Source organism: Choloepus didactylus, chromosome 1 (assembly GCF_015220235.1).
Source record: "Choloepus didactylus isolate mChoDid1 chromosome 1, mChoDid1.pri, whole genome shotgun sequence".
In the NCBI taxonomy this organism is placed as follows: domain Eukaryota; kingdom Metazoa; phylum Chordata; class Mammalia; order Pilosa; family Megalonychidae; genus Choloepus; species Choloepus didactylus.
Genome location: NC_051307.1, coordinates 153,989,782 through 154,015,452, shown reverse-complemented (window position 1 = coordinate 154,015,452; position 25,671 = coordinate 153,989,782). Strand labels below are relative to the sequence as shown.

At 35.5% G+C, this 25,671-nt stretch overlaps 1 protein-coding gene across 6 annotated transcripts in view; it reads right to left on the bottom strand.

Moving 5' to 3' along the window:
- The window catches only part of TFDP2 (transcription factor Dp-2), a 366,930-nt gene that overhangs the window by 160,513 nt on the left and 180,746 nt on the right, over positions 1–25,671 (bottom strand). Inside the window, exon 1 of one of the 6 annotated variants that reach the window (XM_037843614.1) lies at positions 21,602–21,770. The exons of the other annotated variants lie outside the window; for them this stretch is intronic. The gene's annotated coding sequence lies outside the window, so the exon portion shown is untranslated. Of the gene's footprint in view, positions 1–21,601; positions 21,771–25,671 lie in introns of those variants that run through there. 6 annotated transcript variants of the gene reach the window in all.

Below are 25,671 nucleotides of genomic sequence, written 5' to 3'. Positions count from 1 at the left end.
AGACAAAAAGAGAAGAGATTACAACTGTGCAAAGAAAGAGATTTATAATTAATCTGAATAAAAGGAAAGATCAAAAGGTTCTTCAGAGGAATATTTTAAAACAACAACAAACACAAAGACATTACAAGAAAACTACAGACCAATCTCTCTCACGAACTGTCACAAAAATTCTAAACAAATTTTAGAAAATTGCATTCAAGAATATATAGGAAGGATAATATGTCATGACTAAGTGGAGTGTATCCCAGGATTGCAAGGATGTTTAAACATGAGACAACCAGTGTAATTCACCACATCAACAGAATAAAAAAGAAAAACTACACATCATCTCTGTAGATGCAGATAAGGCATCTGACAAAATTCAACAGTCACTCTCCCGAGCAAGGAATAGATATATGGGAATCTCCTCAATGTGATAAAAGCCAACTACAACAAACTTAGAGCTAAATTTCACCATATTTAATGGTGAAAAACTGAATGCTTTCCCCATAAGATTAGACAATGTAGATCAATGATGAGTTCTTAGCCAATGCAGTAAGTTAAGAAAAAGAGATAGGAGGTATATTAGTCAGGGTTCCCCAGGAAAACAGAACCAATAGGTGGGAGGATTGATGGACAGATGGATGGATAAGTTGAAAAAGAGAGAGGGAGAAGAGGGTAAGGGGGAGGGGGAAGAAGAGGAGGAGGGAGGGAGGAAGGGGGCAGGCATACAAATTAAAAAGGAATGCATTAAACTGTCTTTTTTCACAGACCAAGATATTGGCCTATGTGGGAAATCCTAAGGAATCTACAAAAATTTACTAGCAGTGAGTTCAGCAATATCATAGGCAACAAGGTCAATGTACAAAAATCAACTCTATTTCCGTAGTCTAGCAATAAAAAGTCAGAGATCGAAATAAGAAATATTTATAATAGAATAAAAAATATAAGATACTTAGGGGTAAATTTAATAGAATATGTGCAAGACCCCTACAGTGAAAACTACAACATACTGCTAAAAGAAATTATAGAAAACTGCAATTAACAGAGAGATAAATAATGTTCACAATCAAAAGATTCAATATTTTTAAGAGATCATTTCTGCCCAAACTTATCTGCAGATTCAAGGTAATCCTAGTCAAACCCCCACCAGGTGCTTTTGTAGAAATGTACAAGTGACTTCTACATTTATAGAAAATGCAAAGGACATAGCATAAGCAAAACAACTTTGGAAAAAAACAAAGTTGGAGAACTTCCACTACCTGATGTCAAGACTTAACATAAAGCTACAGGAGAGTTTCTCAGCCTTGGCACTATTGACATTTGGACTAGCTAATTCCTTGTGGTAAAGGACAATCCTGTCCTGTACATTATAGGATGTTTAACAGCATTCCTGGCTCTACCCACTGGATGCTAGTAGCCACACTCCCAGTTTTAACAATCAAAAATGTCACCAGACATTGACAAATGCACCCCCACCAGGGGGAGGATGCTTAAAACTGCCTGTGGTTGAGAAGAGTAATCAAGACAGTGTAGTACGTGCATGAACACAGACATATAGATCAATGCACAGAATAAGAATCCAGAAATAGGCCCAAGGTAAGTCTATGGGAAAAGATAATCTTTTGAATAAATGATGCTAAAATGATTGGATGTTCATATCCAAGAAAACACTCACTTTAACTCCATATACAAAATTGAACTCCAGAATTATTACAAATTTAAATATAAGAGCTAAAGCTATAAAACTTCTGGAAGAAAATAAAGGAGAAAAACTGTACTAATCTTAGGTAAAATAAGATTTCTTAAACAGGACACAAAGAAGCACAAATAATTTTTTAACTGATAAACTGCAATTCATCAAAATATAAAATGTGTTTGGCTCTTCAATATTCACTGTTAAGAAAATGAAAAGACAAGCTAAATCTTAGGAGAAAATATCTGCAAAGCATATATCTGATAAAGGATTTGTATTCAGAAATAAAACAGTAAGAGAAATAATACAATAAAAAATGAGAAAAAGATTTAAATAGTAACATCATCAAAGAAAGTATGATGATGGCAAATAGGCACATGAAAAGATGCTCAACAACACTTTTCACTAGGAAATGCAAATTAAAACCATGAGATATGACACAAACCCACTTAAATAGCTAAAGTGGAAAAAGACTGACTACACCAAGTACAACGACACAGACCAACTAGAATTCTCATACATTGCTGGTGGGAACACAAACTTGCACAGACACTCTGGAAAACAGTTGGTGGTTTCTAATAAAGTGAAACATATACTTACCATATGACCCAGCAATTCCACTCCTAGGTATTTACCTTAGAGAAATGAAAACTTATATCAACACATAAACACCTATTCGAATGTTCCCAACAGCTTTATTCATAATAGCCCATAACTGGAAACAACCCAAATGTTCACTAACTCACAAATGGATAAACAAATTGTGGTACATCCATAAAATGAAATACTACTTATCAATAAAAAAAAAACTGATACCCACAACATGAATAAATTTTAAAAGCAGTATGCTAAGTATAAGAATCTAGACACAAATGACATTAATAAAATATCCAAAAATGTTCTAAATGGATAAAAATAATTCCGATTTTCATGAATTCTTTTTGGCTATATAAATCCTTAGCACTTACTCTTTTTTGTTGTTAACTAACTTATTTATGTGTCCAGCCCCTTAGATCAACTGCAAACCTTTCTGCCATTGGGGTTTATGTTGTATCTCTGGGTACATCTTCACAATACTAATGATAGCACTTCACATTTGTATTTGTATATCAATGCACAGGTTTCATAATTATCATTCAATAAAACAAATGGAATGTGGCATACACATTGCAAATGTAGTCAGGACACAGGAGCTCAAACCCAGCTCTACCAGAGACTGCTTGAGTAACCTGGGTAAAGCATTTAACCCACATAAGCTCCATATTCATTCAGCTGATAAGCATGGGGGTAAAGTAGGGAACACTGGGGTGGTACACGCAGCAATGTGAATGCAAGTAAGGCCAGTAAAGAGAGAAAGCTCCTGAGCAGTGAAGGCCTAACAGTTGTACTTGAATTTTACTTTCACAATAACCACAGACTGTGAAAGTGGAGCCTCATGAGGCTTTTGCTCTTTTGGGTTGTAAGCAGGAGATATCAGAAGAGTTACCACAGGGATAACTGATTTGTGGCAGACAGCTAATGATGGAAACATTCATTTTTGGTCCTTTGTTATAGTTTCCTCCTATCCTCATTGGAAATTGTATTCAACAAGCATTGTATTGTTTGCCTACACATAGGGAAAGTGAGCTATTTTAGATTGAGATAAAAAAATCCAAAAACATCTTTAACAAAAAGAAAAAAGGACTCACACCTGCCGATTTCAAAACATATCACAAAGCTACAATAATCAAAAAGTATGTTGATGGCATAAGGACAGACATATAGACTAACTGAATAGAACTTACAGTACAGAAATAAACCCACACATCTACAAGCAAGTGACTTTTGACAAAAGTGCCAAGTCAACAGGGAAAGAATAAGACTATTCTTCAAAAATAGTACTGAGAACAGTGGTTATCTCCATGCAAAAAAAGAAAATGGACTATTCATAGCATATACAAAAATTAACTTGAAATGGATCAACAACCTAAATATAAGAGTTAACTAATTATTATTCTTGTTATTTTTGTGTGTGTGCTAATGAAGGTGACAGGGATTGATTTAGGTGATGAATGTACAACTATGTAATGGTACTGTAAACAATCGAAAGTACAATTTGTTTTGTATGACTGCGTGGTATGTGAATATATCTCAATAAAATGATGATTTAAAAAAAAAAAAAAAAAAAAAAAAAAAAAAAAAAAAAAAAAAAAAAAAAAAAAAAAAAAAAAAAAAAAAAAAAAAAATATAAAAAAAAAAAAAATAAAACTAAATATAAGGGTTAAAACTATAAAACTCTTAGAAGAAAATACAGGAAAATATCTTCAGTATCTTGTATTAGGCAATAGATTCTTAGACTTTACATCAAAATCACAAGCTACAAAAGAAAAGATATATAAATTGGATTTCATAAAAAAATTTTTAAATTTAAAACTTCCGCACATCAAAGGACATTATCAAGAAAATGAAAAGACAATCTTCAGAATGGGAGAAAATATTTGGAAACCATATATCCGAAAGGGTTTTATATCCAGAATATATAAACAACTCCTACAACTCAATAACGAAAAAGGCAAACAACCCAATGAAAAAACGGACAAAGGATTTGAATAGCCATTTCTCCAAAGGAGATATACAAACAGCCAACCCAATTGCCATTATTGCTCAACATCATTAGCAACCGTGAAATGCAAATAAAAACTACAATGAGATACCACCTCACACCCACAAGAATGGCTATTATTTAAAAAAAAAAAAAACGGATAAATAACAAGTGCTAGCAAGAATGTGGAGAAATAGGAACCCTCAGACATTGTTGGTGAGAATGTAAAATAGTGCAGCTGCTACGTAAAACAAGGTTCCTCAAAAGTTAGACATAAAACTACCATATACCTGACAATCCACTTTAGATATATACCCTAAAGAATTGAAAGCAGGGATGTGACAGATATTTATACACCACCGTTCATACCAGTATTACTCACAACAACCAAAAGAGAAAAGAAACCCAAATGCCCACTGACAGATGAATGGATAAACAAAATGTAACATACATGTACAGTGGAATATTAGCCTTAAAAAGGAATGAAATTCTGATATATGCTTCTACATGGAAGAACTTGGAAGATATGCTGAACAAAAAAAGTCAGACACAAAGGAGCAGATATTATATGATTCCACTTATATGAAATAGCTAGAATATGCAAATTCATGGATACAGAAAGTAGAGTACAGGTTAACAGGGGCATGGGGGAGGACTGAGAATGCATAATGGGTATAGGTTTCTCTTTGGGTTAAAGGGAAAGTTCTGGTAATGGATGATGGTGAGGGTAGCACAACATTGTGATTAATCCCACTGAATGGTACATTTGGAATGGCTGAGATGTGAAAATGTATGTTGTATATATGTTTCCACAATTTAAAAAAACAGAGAAACTAAAGAGACAGAGACAAAAGTAATACATAATCCTAGACTGATCTAACAATGGAGAAGAAATGCCCAGAAGGACATTACTGGGACATACGGAAAAAACTGGAGTTCAGACTGTAAGCTTTATATCAATGTTAAATTTCTTGAGTGGGATAACTGCACTTAAGGTGGATACATAGTGAATATCCTTTTTCTTAGGAAATGTATATGGAAATATTAAGTGTTCAAGGAGCATGATATTTAGAAAACAGATAAATAGGCAGAGGGATGGATGGATGGATGGATGGATGGATGGATGGATGGATCGACAGAATGAATGATACAGCAAATGTGGCAAAATGTTAAAACTGAATCTGGGGAAGCTGGGTGGGAGATATGTTGGAATTCTCTGTATGGGTTTTGTATTATTTTTGCAAAACTGTCCTGTAACTTTGAAATTATCTCAAAATAGAAAGTTTTTTTTTTTTTTAAAGACAAAAACAGAACTATTTTTTATCCCCAACAAATCTGGACTCTGAAAAATATATGATGGTGGCTGCCCTGTGGAAACATCTATGTGCCAAGGATCGTGTCCTCCTGACAGCAACCAGTGAGGAACTAAGGCTCTTGTTAACAGCAGTATAAGTTAGCCTTCTTGAAGGCAGATCTTCCGGCCCTGATCCAGCATTCAGATGACGACTGCCCTGGCCAATGGCTTGACTACAGCATGATGAAAGACCTAAGCCAGAATGACCCAGCTTAAGCCACTCCCAGATTCCCAACTCTCAGAAACTGTGAAACAATAAATGTTTGTTGTTTTAAACTGTTAAGTTTTAGGGTAATTTGTTATGCAATAATTGGTAAGTACTGCATCCCATCAGAATGGGCTTCCACTACTTCCTTCCAACATGCTCCTCCACTGGCTGGGAGCAGCCACGAGCAGTGCAGCCCCAGCAAAAATGAGGTGGTAGATCCAGAAGGCCCACATTTGGGGCTGTCAGTAAACTATGCCACCCACAAGCAGATCTGAGTGGTGCATTTCCATGGCTGCCATGGAATAACAAAATATTTATTAACTATTACCATATCCTTTCTGAAACAAAACAGTTAAAATAAAAGGATCTTTTTTTAAACAAGAAAATAATAAAAAATATTTCTCTTCTGCATTCAGCTTAAACAATTGATAAAACTGTGTGAAAACAGAAATACTAGCAAAATAATAGAAAAACTTCTTAGAGCGGAGCTAAGAAAACTCTAGCACTTAGATTAGCTCTGGTTATCAGCTTGATTTCATGTGTGTCCACAATTAATATTACTCTGCCAACCAAGAAAATAATTTCTTCCTGGGTGTGTTGTTTTGTCTCTCCCATTCCGAGAGGAATTTCTGAAATTTAAGGATAATAAGCAATGGAAGAACTATGACCTGTGGTTAATCAACTAATCCAGAATTTCTAAGAGAACTAAGGAGAAACAATTTGAGTGCTATGAATGCCATAAATTATTTTATATCAATAGATTAGGGGTAAATTAAAGCGACTGCATTTCCAACCATCTAATGTGAACAGGAAGACGTTCCCATCTTTCCAAAACCACAGCATGAGGTGGGAGAGAATGGGTAATAACTGTAAAACTAAATATGGCTACAGGGAATGCTAGAAGTTTTCCTATTTGAATGCAGCCTCCACACTCAGCTCCTTAGCTTTATAAATTTTCCCACCCAGAGGATTTCAGAGTTCATGCTACTATGACATATTTTTCCCCAGGCGAATTCAATACCAAGTGAGCTCAGTATGTGTTTATGTTGGAATCCTTTAAGGTTGGTGTCCCACATATGGCAGATGCCACTTTTCTCCTTATTGCCTGCCAAATCACTGCAATTATCTTAGAAGATTCCCAATTCAAATTTCATAGAAACTGAGAAAAACATGTTACCTTAAAAGGCTTATCTCTCCAGGACAGTATAATCCACTGATCTAAGTAAAACCCAATTTTCTAATCCTTATTTTTTTAGAAATTTTATAAAATTAGTATTTTAAGTATTCTATTTTTATAACATTCAAATCATTTTTAAATTATCTTTCTATACTAAACCTAGGAATCAAAATAAAGAACAAAGTGCTCAAAACAAATGAAATCTAGAATTTCTTGGAATACCTGATGTTATAGAATAAAGCAACAGGAATTCAGCTATTTTTCTACAGAATTAGGCAGAAATTTTATATGCCTGCTCTGAACAGTTACATAAAACTGATACACATATTAAACAAAGCCCTGAAGTTTCAGGACTAATCCCAATGCAATTTGCTCTATAGCCACTCTACCACATATGGTTAAGATTTTCCAGTGATTCTATCCAATGTTTCTCAACAATTGAGTTGGTTCATAGTGAGGCCTCAGGATCTGGAACCCAGATGAAGGAAAGTTTTGAAAACTGGCCAGCAAAATAATCACTGATTTCTGGACGATTAGCTGTCTTTTCTAAGTAAACAATACATTTTAAGAGACTTGGGAAGAAAACATATTTGGTACAAAACTCTTTAATATCAAGAACTTTTTTATTTTCCTCTTCTTAAAACAGATTTTTTTCTAGTTCTCTCTGTTCATAAGAAATCTAGCATATATCAATTTTTATCTCACTGATATATCCTAATTAATATATTATGATAACATCATCTTTGTACTTTGTTTTTTAGTATAACACTCATTTGAATAATAACAGCATCTCAAAACATGTGCCAAAAATTACTAAAATACATAATAATTTCAGTAATTTCATAATTTTACTTTCTCCTTTCTGACTTGTCTTTATGGGATTATTTTGAGAGAAAGTTCCACTTTGACAAACGTTGCTAATAGCAACTTTCCCTTGGCCACTCAAATAGCACTTTTTACACTAAAGATCCAAAACTGCTGGGTAAAGGGAAAGAGCAAGTGGAAGACTCAACAAAACCTAAAAAGAGAAAGACCTAAGAGCACAAATTTGTCATTATTGCATCCGTCAACAAATATATACTGAACCTGGATTTCTGTTTGACCGACGTAACAGTGTAAAAGACACTCCATTGTTCTGTTTCCCTACACAATATTTGAGCAACTAGCAAAAACTGGCAGAGTCATCTTCCTCATAGCTCTGGAAAACAGTGAAAGCACTGCAGTAACTGGGTGAGTGCCAAATCAAGAAAACATAGCTTTAAAAATGGTAGAAGCTTGTGTTACCCTTCCTGGCCCCTGGCCCGCCAATGGCAGGGTGGAGTCATCCTGCACTCCCATTGTAGGTCCCTGGCTCTGTTCTGGAGGGATCAGGATAACCCCAGTACACATACTGGGGTGTCTGTATGTGGATGCCAATCTATTAGGCGGTAACCTGAATGACTGAACCAAGAAACTCCTCTCTGCCTCTTGGGCAAAGGATTACTGGCTATAAGCCATGCAAAAGATTACCCAGGAAGGGAAGAAAATCTATTTGATGGGAGTAGAGAGGACACTCAGATATCAGTAAATGGGAATTCCCTGGTCATGAGGAAGTATAACCATAGGAAAGACGCAGGCTCAGAAAAGATAAAGAGTACCTGCACTTCCCTTTCACCATGGGCTGATATTCTTGATGGGAGTGCTAAACTCTATGGATACTGACAGCAACACACAGCCAATTTGTAAAGACTGTAAACGGTGTTTTGTTGTGACTGTTTTTTTTTGTTTTTGTTAGCTCCTGGTATGCAAGAAAATCTCATTCATATCATGAACTGGATACAAATTTAAGGAACAGGCAGTACAGGGGTTAAATCTCAGAGTTAAAAATTTATAATATTAAAATGAATGGTGTACAACAAAAGATTACAAAACAAAGAAACAGGAAATGATGGATCACCCAAAGGACCAAGAAAAAAATCCCAGAAACCATTAAAGAAGAAGACCAAACTTTGGACTTGTCAGAAAAAGACTTCTAAAAAACAACCCTCATTAGGCTCAAAGAGATAAAGGAAAACTCACAGAAAGAACTAAAGGATATCATAAAACCGATGAATGAACAACATGAGGATCTCAATAAAGAGATTGTAATTTTAAACAGAAACTAAATAGAAATACTGGGGTTGAAGACTACAATAACTAAAATGAAAAATTCCCTAGAAGGTTTCAACATCAAAATGGAGCTGGCAGAACAAAGAATCAGTGACTTCAAAGACAAGACAATCAAAATGATACAGGCTGAGGAGTAGTAAGAAAAGAGAATGAAAAAAAAGTGAACAGAGCCTAAGAGACACCATCAAGAGTACCAATGTATACACTGTGGAAGTCCCAGAAAGAAAAGAAAGAGAGAAAGAGAGAAAGGGGCAGAGACAAAATTCTAAGAAATAATGACTCATTTAATGAAAGACATGAATACATTCAAGAAACCCAACAGACTGTGAACAGAATAAACTCAATGAGAACTACATCCAGCCACATAGTCAAACTGTTGAATGTAAGCAACGATAAGGAAAGAGTTCCAAAAGCTGCGAGAGAAAAGCAACATGTTATGTAAAAGGGAGTCCTAAAAAGATTAAGAACCAATTTCTCACTAGAACCTATGAAGGCAAGAAGGCAGTGGGACAAAATATTTAAGGTGCTGAAAGAAAACAATTGCCAACCAAAAACATAACTGACAAGAATGTCTATCAAAAATGAGGGCAAGATTAAGACATTCCAGATAATGAAAGATGATGGAGTTCATCACCACTAGACCTGCTCCATGAGCACTGATAAAGGTTGTTCTTCAGACAGAAAGGAAAGGACAATAGACAGTGGATCAAAGCAGCATAAAGGAACAAAGATCACTGGTAAAGGTAGCCATATGGACAATTAAGAAAGTATTGTATCGCGTTTTTTGTATGTAACCCTATTTTTTATATTTTACAGTTTCTAAAATGCATAAATCTATGGCTTTAGATACACAATTAATAAAGATATAATTTATAAAGATTATAACAGAAAGATGTAGGGACAGAGGGGTGATGGGAATAGTATACGTGTACACTATTGAACTTAAGTTGGTATCATACCAAACATGATTGTTACTGATTAGGAGTTAAATTTAAGCCCCAAGAAAATATATCAAAAATATATACAAAAAGAAAAGAGAAGGAACTCAAGGAAAATTAATTAAAAAAAAAATGAAAATAGGCCTTAAAGGAGAACTGAGTTCAAAAAGTTATGACTTAAAAAGACCAAAGAGCAAAATGGCAGAAGTCCTGCATTATCAGTAGATAGTTTGATTGTAAATAGATTAAACTCTCCAGTCAAAAGGCAGAGACTGGCAGAATGGATAAAATAGTATGATGAAACTATGTGCTGTTTGTAAGAGACTCACCTTAGATCCAGAGACACAAATAGTTTGAAAGAGAAAAAATGGAAAAATATTTCATGAGAATAGAAAGCAAAAGAGAAAAGACAGCTAATATCAGATAATATGGACTTTGAGTCAAAAACTGTTACATGGCACAAAGAGGGATACTATATAATGTCAAAAGGGTAAATCAATCAGAAGATAAAGCATTTATAAACATATATACACATAAGAGCAGATCCCCAAACTATACGAAACAAACAATGAGAGAAATGAAAGGAAAAACAGATGGCTCTATGTTAATAGTAGGAGACTTCAATACACCTCTTTGATAATCATAGCACATCAAGGCTGAAGATCAATAAGGATATACAAGACCTGAATGATAACTATAAACCAAGTAGACCTAACAGACATATATAAAACTCTTCACCCAACAGCAGCAAAATGCACATTCTTCTCTGGTGTACATGGGTCATTCTCCAGGATAAACCACAAAAAAAGGCTCAATGAATTAAAAAACATTGAAATCATAAAATATATGTTCTCCAACCACAAAAGAATGAAGCTGAAAATCAGTAACAGAAGGATAAATGGAAAATTCACAAATATGTAGAAATTAAACCACATACTCTTAAACAATCTATGGATCAAAGAAAAAATCACAAGGGAAACTGGGAAATATCTCAAAGTAAATGAAAACAAAATTACAATATACCAAAATTTATTGGCTTGCAGTAAAGGCAATGGTAAGAAGAAAATTTATAGCTCTAAATGCTTACATTAAAAAAAAAGATCTCAAACCAGAGACCTAACCTTACAACCGTAAGATCTAGAAAAAGAAGAGCAAACTACACTCAAAGCAAGAAGAAAGGAAATTACAAAGATCAGAGCAGAGATAAATGAAATAGAGAATAAAAAAACAAGAGAGAGAATCAATGAAACCAAACATTGGTTCTTTGAAAGATCAATAAAATTGACAAACCTTTAGCTAAACTGACAAGGAAAAAAAGAGAGGGCACAAATAAGTGAAATCAGAAATGAAAGGAGGACATTTCAATCTCAGTGAAATAAAAGAATTATTAGAGGATACAATGAAGATCTATATGCCAACAAATTAGATAGCCTACATGAAATGACAGATTCTGAGAAATAAAGAAACCACCTTCACTGACTCAAGAAGAAACAGAAGATCTCAACAGACCAATTACAAGTAAAAAGACTGAATCACTAATCAAAAACCTCCCAACAAAGAAAAGCCCAGGACAAGATGCCTTTACTGGTGAATTTCAAGATTTACCACCAATCCTGCACAAAATCTGCCGAAAAACTGAAAAGGAGGGATCACTTCCTAACTCATTTTATGAGTTCAGTCTCACCTGAATACCAAAGGCAGATAAAGATGGCATGTCAGAAGAAAATCATAAACCATTATCCTTTATGAATATAGATGCAAAAATCTAAACAAAATACTAGCAAATTAAGTCCAAGTGCACAATAAAAGAATTGCACATCATGACCAAGTGGGATTTATCCCAGATATGCAAGGGTGTTTCAACATAAGAAAATCAATTAATCAGTATAATGAAGGAAAAAAAAAACACATGATCATCCCAATTGGCACAGAAAAGGAATTTGGTAATCTAGTACCCATTCTTGATAAAAACACTCAGAAAACTAGGAATAGAAGGAAATTTCCTCAACATGATAGCAGGTATATATGAAAAACCCACAGCTAACATCATACACAATGATAAAAGATTGAAAGCTTTCTTCCTACAATCAGGAAAAATAAGAATGCCCACCATCACCACTGTTATTCAACATTGTACTGGAAGTTCTTATCAGAGCAATTAGGCAAGAAAACAAATAAAAGGCATCCAAACTGGAAAGTAAGAAGTAATACTTTCTCTCATTACAGATAACATGATCCAATATACAGAAAATCCTGAAAAATCCTCAACAACGCTACTAGAAGTAATAAACAAATTCAGCAAAGTGGCAGGGTATAAGATCAATATGCAAAAATCAGTGGTGTTTCTATACATTAGAAATGAATAATCTGAAGAGCAGAAGAAAGAAAAAATTCATTTATTATAGTAACTAAAAGAATCAAATATCTGGGAATAAATTTAACCAGAGATTTAAAGGACTTGCACATGGGAAACCACAAAATACTGCTAAAAGAAATTAAAGAAGATCTAATTGAATGGAAGGGCATTCCAGGTTCACAGACTGGAATTTTAAATATTGTTAAGATATCATTTCTATCCAAGGCAATTTACAGATTCAACACAATACCAATCAAAATTCCAACAACGTTCTTTGCAGGAAAAGAAAAGCCAATCATCAAATTTATTTTAAAGTGCAAGGGACCCTGAATACCCCAAACCATCCTGAAAAAGAGTAACAAAATTAAAGAACTCACTGTTCCTGATTTTAAAACTTTTACAAAGCTACAGTACTCAAAACAGCATAGCAATGGCACAAGGACAGGATTATAGACCAACGGAATTAAATTCAAGTTAGAAACAGACCCTCACATGCATGGCCAATTGATTTTTGACGATGGTGCCAAATCCTCTCAATGGCAAAAGAATAGTCTTTTCAACAAATGATGCTGAGAAAACTGGATATCAATATGTAAAAGAATGAAGGTGGACTCATTCTTTACTCAATATATAAAAATTATCTCAAAGTGGATCAACAACTAAATATAAGAAACAAAAGAGGAAAACAGTGGGAAACATCCTCAAGACTCATCTTGGGCAACAGTATCTTAGACTTTACACCAAAGTGAAAAGACAACACACAGAATAGGAGAAAATATTTGGAAAGCACATATCCTATATGTTTAATATCCAGAATATATATGTCTATCCTAAAACTCAACAAAAAGACAAACAACTCAATTACCAAATGGGTAAAAGGCTTGAATAGGCATTTCTCTGAAGAAGATATACAAATGACTGATAAGCATATGAATAAACGCTCAACATCATTAGCCATTAGAGAAACGTAAATCAAAACCACAACGAGATACCATTTCACACCCACTGGAATGGCTATCATTAAAAAAAAAAATGGAAAACAAATTGTAGAGAATCAGGTACATTAATTCATTGTTGGTGAGATATAAAATGGTAAAGCTGAAAACAGGCTAAGATGGCGGCATAGAGAGGAGTGGAAGACTGTTAGTCCCCCCCGGAACAATTCATAAATGACCAAAAATCTAGTAAATAACCTGGAATAACTGCGGGGAGACAAACGCAACTGTCCACTCATCATCCACCAACCTGAATTGGGAGGAATGCCCGAGATCACAGCATAAAATCTGTAAGTAAAACTGCGGACCCATGCTGAGAGCCGAGAGCCCCTCCCTCACGGAAGCCTCACGGTGCTAGAAAGCAGCACTCTCTCAGCCCAGCTCCAACTGGGGTTTTAATGCTAACTGCTCAATACAGACAGTGAATCCTCAACAAGCAGACAGAGGCTTTTAGTGACAACTGACCTTGGGAGAGTAGGGGGACATATCTGTCTCAGGACAGGAAGCCCAGAGGCTGACGGGTGAACCTGGGAGCTTTTCTGTCCCTTTCTCTCTCTGTGGAGAAAACTGCAGCTGCTTCCAGCCCGCAGCGCTTTCCAGTAAAGACAGCCTCAGCCATTTTAAAATCAAACCACTTTAATCAGCAGAGTTAGAGAAACAAAGAACTTACTGATATGCATATGACCTCTCTGGAGGGGGCATAGCTTCCCAAGAGGAAAGGGAGGGGCCCAGCTCTACTGCCTGCCTTTCCGGAACCAGACCCCAAAGCCTGGGGGAGGAGATCCACAGGCCACACCCTCTTACACAGGCAGTGACAGGCTGCACCTGCCGAGCAGAAAAGCACAGGTGTATTATTCCTCTAAGAAAAACCATCAGGAAAACCAAATACTGAATATTTCCTCCTTCTGTGACCTGAACCTGTTCTCATCTGGGAAAACCCGACTGGGGTGGCCTGGGAGGTCAGATGCCTAGACAACAGAAAACTACAACCTACGCTAAGAAAAATGAAGCTATGACCCAGTCAAAGTAACAAACATACACTTCAACTGAGATACAGGAATTTAAACAACTAATATTAAATCAATTCAAAAAGTTTAGAGAATACTTCACAAAAGAGATAGAGGCTGTAAAGAAAACAATGTGCATATATAAGGCAGAAACTGAAAGTTCAAAAAAAACAACCAGTAGAATATATGGAAATGAAAAGCACAACACAAGAGACAAAAGACACAATGGAAACATACAACAGCAGATCTCAAGAGGAAGAAGAAAACACTCAAGAACTGGAGAACAAAACACCTGAAAGCCTACACGCAAAGGAGCAGATGGAGAAAAGAATGAAAAAATATGAGCAATGTCTCCAGGAACTTAAAGATGAAACAAAGTACAAGAATGTACGTATCATTGGTATCCCAGAAGGAGAAGAGAAGGGAAAAGGGGCAGAGGCAATAACAGAAGAAATAATCAATGAAAATTTCAGGTCCAAGAAGCGCAGTGTACTCCAAACAGAACAGATCTGAATAGGCCTACACCAAGACATTTAATAATCAGATTATCAAATGTCAAAGACAAAGAGAGAATCCTGAAAGCAGCAAGAGAAAAGCAATCCATCACATACAAAGGAAGCTTAATAAGAGTATGTACGGATCTCTTAGCAGAAACCATGGAGACAAGAAGGAAGTGGTGTGATATATTTAAGATACTGAAAGAGAAAAACCACCAACCAAGAATCCTATATCCAGCAAAGCTGCCCTTCAAATATGAGGGAGAGCTCAAAATATTTTCTGACAAACAGACAATGAGAGACTTTGTGAACAAGACACCCGCCCAACAGGAAATACTAAAGGGAACACTGCAGAGTGATAGAAGACAGGAGTGCGTGGTTTGGAACACAATTTTGGGAGATGGTAGCACAGCAGTGTAAGTACACTGAACAAAGATAGCTATGTATATGGTTGAGAGAGGAAGGTTGGGAGCATGTGAGACACCAGAAGAAAGGAGGAAAGATAAAGACTGGGACTGTGTAACTTGGGGAAATCTAGAGTGTTCAACAATTGTGATAAAACGTACAAATATGTTCTTTTAAGAGGGAGAACAAGCAAATGTCAACCTTTCAAGGTGTTAAAAATGGGGAGGCATTGGGGGAGGGATGCAATCAATGTAAACTAGAGACTGTAACTAACAGAATCATCGTATTATGCTTCCTTTAATGTAACAAAGGCGATATACCAAGGTAAATGCAGATAAGCGGGGGGGATAGGGAAGGCATGTTAGACACTTGACATTGGTGTTGTTGTCTGACTCTTTACCCTACTTTGATTTAAGGTTAATTTTCCTTTTGCTACTTCCTAGCTGTCATTTTTTTCCTCTTTCTTTTCCCTCTACCTTCTTTGATGCTCCCTCCTGCCTTGTGGAAAGAAATGTAGATGCCCTTATATAGATAGTGGTGAAGGTGGTGAACACATAAATATGTGACCCTACAGAGAACCATCAATTATTTACTTAGGATGGAATGTATGGTGTGTGAACAAAACTATCTTTAAAAAAAAAAAAAATGGGTTGATGTCAAAACCTCAAGGGCAATATACTGAGTGAAATAAGCCAGACACTTGAGGACAAATATTGCAGGGTCTCACTGATAAGAACTAATTATAATATGTAAACTCATAGACATGAAATATAAAGTACCAAGATATAGGACAAGACTTAAGAATGGGGAGTGGTTGCTTAATATGAGCAGAATGTTCAACTAGGATGAACTTAAATGTTTGGAAATGAACAGGGGTGTTGGTAGCAAGACGTGAGAATAACTAACAGAGCCGAATGGCGCGTGAATGAGGTGGAAACGGAAAGCTCTGAGTCATACATGTCACCAGAAGGAAAGTTGGAGGTCAAAAGATGGGAATGTATAAAACTGAATCCTATGGTAGGCAATGTCCATGATTAACTGTACAAATATTAGAAAACTTTTTCCATGAACCAGAACAAATGTATGACAATACAACTAGAAGTTAATAATAGAGGGGCATATAGGGAAGAAATATATACCTATTGCAAACTATATACTACAGTTTGTAGTATTTTAACATTCTTTCATAAACAGTAACAAATGTACTATACCAACACTACGAGTCAATAATTGAGGGAGGTTGGTTAGCAATATGGGAGGATTCGAGTCGAGTCTCCTTTTCTTTTTCTTTCTTTTTTTTTTTTTTTCTTTTTTTTTCCATCTTTCACTTTATTTCTTGTCTGGAGTAATGAAAAGGTTCTAAAAATTGAACAAAAATTAAGTGTGGTGATGGATGCACAGCTGTATGAGGGTACCAGGGGCAACTGATTGTACACTTTGGATCTTTGGATAATTGTATGGTATCTGAACAATCCCAATAAAAATTAAAAAAAAAAAAATGGTAAAGCTGCTGCTGAAGACAATTTGGTGGTTCCTCAGAAAGTATATAATTACCATACGATCCAGCAATCCCACTCTAAGTATATATCCAAAAGAATTGAAAGCAGGGACTATAATCGATACTTTCCCACTGATATTCATAGCGGTATTATTCACAATTGCCTAGAGATGGATGCAAACCAAATGTCGACCATCAGATGAATAGATATACAAAATGCAGTGTATAAACACAATGGAATATTATTCAGCTGTAAAAAGGAATGAAGTTCTTGCAACCCAGTAGCCTTGATTCTTGAAGATGATTGTATAACTGTGTATCTTACATGGTGTGACTATGCGATGGTGAAAACCTTGTGGCTCACACTTCCTTTAACCAGTGTATGGACAAACGAGTAGAAAAATGGAGACAAAAATTAATTGAAAAATAGGGTGAGATGGGGGGATGGGATGTTTTAGGTGTTCTTTTTACTTTTATTTTTATTCTTATTTTTATTATTTTTTTGCAGCAATGAAAGTGTTCAAAAATTGATTGTGGTGATGAAGCACAACTATATGATGGTACTGTGAACAACTGTGGATGACTGAATGGTATGTGAATATATCTCAGTAAAGCTCAATTTTAAAAAAAAGGAATGAAGTTCTGATACATGTGACAACATGGATGAACCTTAAAAATATGTTGAGTGCAATAAAGCAGATACAAAAGGACAAACACTGTATGATCTCACTGATACGAAATAATTAGAATATGAAAATTCAGAAATTTGGAAGCTAGAATACAGGTATCGGGCTGAGGTTGATGTAGGGAATGAGGAGTTAATGCTTAATTGGTACAGAACTTCTGTTTGGGGTGATTGAAAAGTTTTGGTAATATACAGTGTTGATGGCAATACAATATTGTGAATGTAACTGATACCACTGAATTGTATATTTAAAAGTGTTAAAGTGGGAAATTTGGGGTTGTATGTATGTTACAAGAATAAAAATTTAAAAAAACCATAGAGCTGTACATAAGTCTGAAGCCTAATAAATTACTGACTATAGTTAATAGGATAATTATTATAATACTGTTTATTAATTGTGACAAATGTACCATGCTGATGTGGGATGTTTAATGACAGGGAAATTATGCATTTGGAGGGGGGAGGCTATACAGGAACTCTGTACTTAATGAATGATTTCTCTGTAAACCTATAACTGCTCTAATAAAAATTAAACACACATGCACACACAACACACACACTGGGCCTCTACAAATCAGGCACTGTGCTAGGTATAAGTCTTACTCTGTCTCCAGAGCCTGCCATTACAATATAATCTCAAAACGTCAATGAGGCCAATAAACTTTTTTTTTGGTGGACACAGTTTTTGCATTGTTTATGGCTTCTACCATTGTTCTAAAGTCCCAGAAAATAGGAAGAAGTTAGTAAGTTCCGGGAACTACATATGTAGAGTTAGGAATAAAGGTATCAATGGATAAAACAGAAAGAAAACCAAGATGTTAAAAACATTCCAAAATTATCTAGCAGTGTTCCTGATTACAACAGCCAACACAGTCTAGGTATCAAATTACTTATTTGTCTTCACCAAAAAATTTCACCTCAGTATACTGAAGGATTCTCACATGAGAACATATCTTCAATTTTATCACTGAAGTCAACAGGAAAATAAAATTCAATTACAAACATACACTTGATTAACTTAAATCAAATCTCATTAGATGTCATATTGTAGCACATTATATGAACACTTACATCTTATTTTAAGTATTAAAAGTATGTTATTTTTAAGGTCCATGCTCATGACCTTGAATAATATTATAATACCCTTTAAGAAATCTAGTAAAATACTTCTTGTAATTAAGCTCCCTGGAATGAAGCTAAATATATCTGATAATGAATTGCATACTAAAACAATATTTTAGCATGATTCACAACCAAAATTTACTGTGAAGACTATCTTTTCTTACAGTGTTTTCCCATTTTCAAAGAATCTCTTCATATTTTAAAATTAAACCCATCCACAGAAACAGAAAGAAGACTGGTTGCCAGGGGATGAGGAGAGGGTGAACTGCTTAACAGGCTTTCATTCAGGGCGATGAAACTATTTTCAAACTCAATGGAGGTGGTGGTTGCACACTGTGAAAGTACTAAATGCCATTGAATGGCTCATTTTAAAATAGCTAATTTCATGTTAAATAATTTCACCTCGATTTTAAAAAAATTAAGCCTAAGGTATGAAAAGGTCACCAGAAGAGCTATTTTATTAGATACATAGTACTACCTTTTCAATAAATGATGGAGTCAATTTGATGACCATGCAGGGAAAAAATTCCAGATGGACTGTATGTTAGTTTCCTGGGCTGCTCGAGCAAATACCATGAAATGGGTTAGGTTAAGCAAAGGGAATTTATTATTTCACAGTTCTGAGGCTGGGAAAATGTCCAAATCAAGGCATAATAAAGGCAATACTTTCTTCCCTAAGACGGTGGCACTATGGAGCTGGCTGCCAGTGATCCTTGGTCTTCGGCTCCTGTCGCACGGCAATGCTCACAGCAGCCTCTCCTGGCCTCTCCGTTCTCTTCTGGGTTATGCTGAATTTCAGCTTCTGGCTGCTCCCTGTGGCTCTCTCTCTTGGTCTGAACTTCATTCTCTTTATAAAGGACTCCAGTAACAGGATTAAGACCCACCCTCAATGAGGTGGGCCACACCTTAACTGAAGCAACCCTAAAAGATCCTACTTACAATGAGTGCACACCCCTAAGAATGGATTAAAAATTTAAAAATATATTTTTCTGGGGTACCTACAGCTTCGAACCACCACAGGCTACAAACCTAAATGTGAAAGGCAAAAGCAATAACTTTTTAGAGAAAAACACAGAAGAACATTTTTGTGATGTGCCTTTGGAGTAGGCAAAGATTTCTTAAACAGGATACAACAAGGACTAGCCATAAAAATTTAAAAAATGCAAGTTGGATTATATTAAAATTAAGACCTTAGTTCACCAAAAGATATAATTAAGAAAGTCAAAAGGAAACCCACAGAATGAGATCAGAATACATAAACAACTCCTACAAGTCAAATTTAAAAAAAGACAGACATACAGAAATAAAATGCAGAGAGCTTGAACAGATACTTCACAAAAGAAGCTAATCAAATGGTCACCTTCATTAATTATCAAGAAATGCAAATTAAAACCACAATGCAGTACCCATTAGACATCTACTAGAATGACCATAATGAAAAAAAAAAAACAAAAAACAAAAAACAAAAAAACAAAAGTACCATGTACCAGCAAGGATATAAAGCAATGGGAATTCTCACATACTACTGGTGGGAGTATAAATTGACATAAACGCTTTGGAAAAAAATCATCTGGAAGAATCTACTAAAGTTGAACATATGTATGCCCTAACCAAACAATTCCAATCCCAGTATATAACCAACAAAAATGCCTGTACTCACTAAAGGCAGGAACTAGAATGTCCGTGATGTCGCCAAAAACTGAAAACTACCTACATGCCCAGCAACAGTTGAATGAATTAATAAATTAAGTTATTTACGCAATATTATATAACAATGAGAAAGGATCAACTACAATAGACACAAAAATATAGATGAATCTCTCACACATATTGTTGAGCAAGAGAAGCCAATCACAAAGAATAAATACTAGATGATCCCATATAGATATAAAGCATAAACACAGGCAAAAATTATCTACTGTGTTAGAAGTCATGAGAGCAGTTACTCCTGAAAGAGAAGGCATGCTTATAGGGTCCTAGAAATAGTCTGCTCCTAGATAAAAGGGCTGGTTTGTAAAACTTCACTGAGTTATACACTTCAACATGCACTCTTCTGTACAAATTACACCTAAAACTTGGAAAATATATGCATATATGAATATATATATATATGTTTTAATTAAAAAGGTAATACTCTAACATGGAAATATCAAGAAATACAGAAAAAGAGAACATACAGTAACAATCAATATAATCTTATCTTCTAAAGAAAACTTTTAGCTATCATATACATATACATGCAATTTACTTATAAAATCACTAGGAGTAGTCTTCTATGTAGGAGCCATATTTTGCCATTTATAAATAATGCTACGATGAACACCTCTGTCTTTGTCCACATGAATCATAGGGTGAAGCTAAAGTATTCCTACGGCCTGAAGACAGAGGCTTGCAAAAGCAACAAAGTGGATCATCTTTCCTAGTTCCATCATTAGCCTATTTATTTAGAAAATGCTCCTTACCCAGCAGACGCCCTCTTGGCCTGAAATTCTGAGATATGAAGCTTGCTGGCATCTATCTCAGTGTTAGATACACAGCAGGTTATTTTTCAGTTTTCTGAATTGAATGAAAAATATTTGGCAGGAAAATCAGGATGATGCTACATGTTGCTCAGTCCCTGCCTCCATATACCCTTTAAGCTGAAGGGCCACTTGTTAGAAATAGAAATTCTCAGACCATACCCCAGACCTACTAAATCAATAACTCTGGGGCTGACGCCAAGCAATCTGTTTTAACATGCCCTCCAGGTGATTCTGAAGCTTGCTAAAATTTGGGGACTACTGGCTAAGAGTATTCTAAAGCTCCAGGCATACTGTGAAACATCACCTTTATGAATCAGGGAGTGGAATAAAAAGTAAATCTTTTTTTTTCCAAACAATTATTCTAATGGCTATTTTGCTCATCTGGGAGACTGACAACCTTACCGATAGAGAAATGTTTTCATCCCTTGCTCACCTTCCTTTAGAATTGTAATTTACATGTCTGCAACATCACTGATGCTGTTTTTCCATACTCTAATGGTACTGGATGGGCATCACCAATGGAGATACAAAGGATGTCACTGAAGAATGGGATGATAAGAGTTCTTCACTTCTGCAGTGATGCATGAAATCTTTGATTTAATTAGCTTCACAGAAAATGAAACAAGTAATTTATTACCAGTAAATCCTAGTAGCAATTTCCTTTTCTTTCAATACAACCTGTAAATAAATTAAATAAGGGTGATTTTTTTAAAAAGATTTAATCAGTATCTTGCAGATACTTTCTACATATGTAATACAAGGATAAAGGCTAAAATATCAAAGTAACAGTGAATAGAAAGGAAAGAGGAATAGAATTAATATTTTATTGAGCACCTGCTACATGCTAATTATTACATATAAAGCTTTACATATGAGGGTGAAATGAGAAAATATAATCCCTATGAGGTAGGTATTATCCCCATAGTACCAATGTGAAAATCATACAATGAGATACAGTAACTTTTACACATCACCAGTCATACAACAAAAACATTTACGAGGTTGATTTTAAAGCCAGATTCCAACTGGCAATTAAAACTATCTTTTTCTCTGTTTGGATTTGAACTTAACCAACATTTTCAACTGCAATTCTCATTTTTATCAATAATAAGCAAAATGGCTAGCAAAATTATAGGGATGGTCACAGATATGAAAAGTTTTTTGTGTGTGTGATAAAATAATGGGTCATGTTTTAGTTTGCTAATGCTGTGGTATGCAAAACACCAGAGATGGATTGGCTTTTATAAACAGGGGGTTTATTTGGCTATACAGTTACAGTCTTAAGGCCATAAAGTATCCAAAGTAACACATCAGTAATCGGGTACCTTCACTGCAGGATGGCCAATGGCGTCCGGAAAACCTCTGTTAGCTGGGAAGGCACGTGGCTGGCGTCTGCTCCAAAGTTCTGGTTTCAAAATGGCTTTCTCCCAGGACATTCCTCTCTAGCAAGCTTGCTCTTCTTCAAAACGTCACTCACAGCTGCACTCCGTTTCATCTCTCAGTCAGCACATTTATATGGCTCCACTGATCAAGGCCCACCCTCAATGGGTGGGGCCACGCCTCCATGGAAATATCCCATCAATTATCATCTACAGTTGGGTGGGGTGCATCTCCATGCAAACAACCTAATTCAAACGTTCCAACTTAATCCCCACTATTATGTCTGCCCCACAAGATTGCATCAAAGAACATGGCTTTTTCTGGGGGACATAATACATTCAAACCGGCACAGGTCATATGGGAATATAAAATAAAAACATTCAATTAAATGACCTCTATTTTCAAAATACTAAGCAAACAAGAATTTACCATAAGGAAAGAACTTTTAATTTTAACAGTACTGTAATCTGCCAAGTGGATTACAAGTTGTTTCACTGAAAGTGAATTTTGAAATAATACAGAAACAAGATGGCAAATACCCTTTCCTCCAAAACTAAGAGATCAGATTATCACTCTTTTATAAGAAACAGTAACTGGCTATTTCAAGAACTATGAAAAATAGGTATCATCATGTCAAACACTTTATAATAAAGCAATTTAAATAAACTATCAAAATAGAGAATAAAAGCTTACTAAAAAATGAAAAAGCCACTTTATTGTGACTTGATAGGACATATTATGTTATTAAAACTATTTATAAATCTATTTTATATACAAGCAAGAAACAAAGCAAAGTTACATAATTCTACACAACATCCTACATTGCAAAAGCAGTTAACAGGAAGATAAAAGATGTGCTAACCACAGTCCATTTAAAAACACCCTTTAGTTCTTTTTTCTTTCTTTCCTTTCTTGTTTTAAATCAGAGACCCTATAATTTTCATTTCTAAAGATAAATTCTTATTTAATTCTGCAATATAGCAACAAACCAAATACTATCAGTGAAATTTATCTTGAAGATAAATGTAGGAAAAATACAAGAGAGAAAAAGGATCAGATGGCATAGGTACTTCAGGCAAAGCAATCTACTGGAATAAACATGTCAATAATTAAAACTATCTGAAAAAAGGGATAATTCATTATTTTCTGATCATAAAGATATTTTTAAATATCCTGAAACCAAACCCAGACTCAAAAGAACTATTCACTGTGTTTGTTAAAATACAATCTCTTACTAAATTCTAGCATAACAGGTAGGCCAAATTCACCCTAATATGAGCTTACATTCATTAGGTTGCCAAAGAACATCTATAGAAGTAGCAACTGAAGGTCTCTTATATCTACTACTCAAAGCAATGTAAAATAAACCAAAGCTTCCTAGATATTTCAGGGCTTAAATTTGTGGAGTAAAATCCAAAAAGAATAAGGATAAATGTGAGCAGGCTGCTTATTTCAACAAGGAACTCTAAAAATAACACCAAAAAATATAAACAACTCTTTTTTAAGATTTTGAACACAGGAGTAATACTTTCGAACATCAATTCCCTATACTTTCTCCTTTTCAAATCCTTTAAAACTTTTTATCACTCTCATCAAGAAGGCAGGGAGGTTCTCACATTCCCTTCTCATCAGAAATATATTATAACGGTCCCTATAAGGAGCTATTCCAGCAACACTTGGTACAGCACTGGATTCTTTCTGTTCCAAGTGCCTTGCCCACAAAATGCTTCCTTTAGGGTGACAATGGGATTGGGAAAGTCATATGGACCACACTCCCCTTTGTCTAGTTTATGGATGGATGAGTAGAAAAATGGGGGAAGGAAAAAAAAAAGGCACCCAGTCTTCTTTTTTACTTTAATTGTTCCTTTACACTTTAATTTTTATTCTTATTATTTGTGTGTGTGTGGTAATGAAAATGTCAAAAATTAATTTTGGTGATGAATGCACAACTATATAATGGTACTGTAAACAACTGAATGTACGCTTTGTTTTGTATGACTGCATGGTATGTGAATATATCTCAATAAAAATGAATTTTAAAAAAACATGCAAACAGCAAAAAAAAATGCTTCCTATATTCCTGTTCCCAGGGTGTGAATATATACTTAAAAACTCATAATAGCTGGAAATATTGATTTCATTATAAATGCATATATTCAAGTTCCCTGCTGCTACTCAAGGATTGTTTGAATGACCTGTAAGATTATAAAAGATTAAAAATAATATAAGTGATGCCATCAACATGGTGACATAAATAGCTACTGAAAACTTCTCTCCAGAGATTCAATCAAAAAAAAGGACAATTCTGAATTGTTCAGAACTCTGGAGGAGGATATACACTGGAGAAGGACCCTGAAATGTCAAACTAAAGAAAGAGAAGACATTATCAGGTAGGAATCTTCCATCCCGGATCAGCTGGTCCTCTACCCTCCCACTCACTCGTTCTCACACAGCACAGGGAAAAGCACAGAAACACCAGGCAGGACCCCTACCAGTGGGGACACAGACTATTAAATCTCTCACAGCATTTATACTCCCACTATTTGAAGACCTGGGGGATAGGGGAGGACATTTCAAGGCCCAGGTCAGTGAGTGACAAAGAGACTGAGAAAACATGGAAAGAAACTGTGTTTTCAGCCTTGGGTCTGAAAGCCCTTCCCCCACCCTTGAGGGAAGCAGTGTCTGGCAGCCATTTCCTTGCCTGGGGGACAGCTGGAGTACTGGGTCAGCTAGTACTCTGCCACAGGTGTAGTCCTACATCGAGACAGATTTTGGCAGGCAAAGTGAGAGCACTGGAATCCAGCAGCTTCCGCTCACCTGAGCAGATGCAGTCTGTGCTCAGAAGCAAAACAGCTTCTGAGGACAATTAAGTTACTGAACAGTGTCATCTGCTGGACAGACCAGAGGTGCAAAAGAACTGAAACCCTTTTAAAAAGATGCTTCAGACCATATCTTAGGATGACGGGAGCTGGGCTACACCTCTTGTGCGGAAACCCGGCCCTGTTTTGGCTAAGAAATACAGATGAACCAACTGTTAAACCAGAGCTCTAAAACAAACCCAGGTCTTGCAGGCCAGTGAAAAACAGAGCATCACTGGAAGCCAGCATATTTGTTTTACAACAC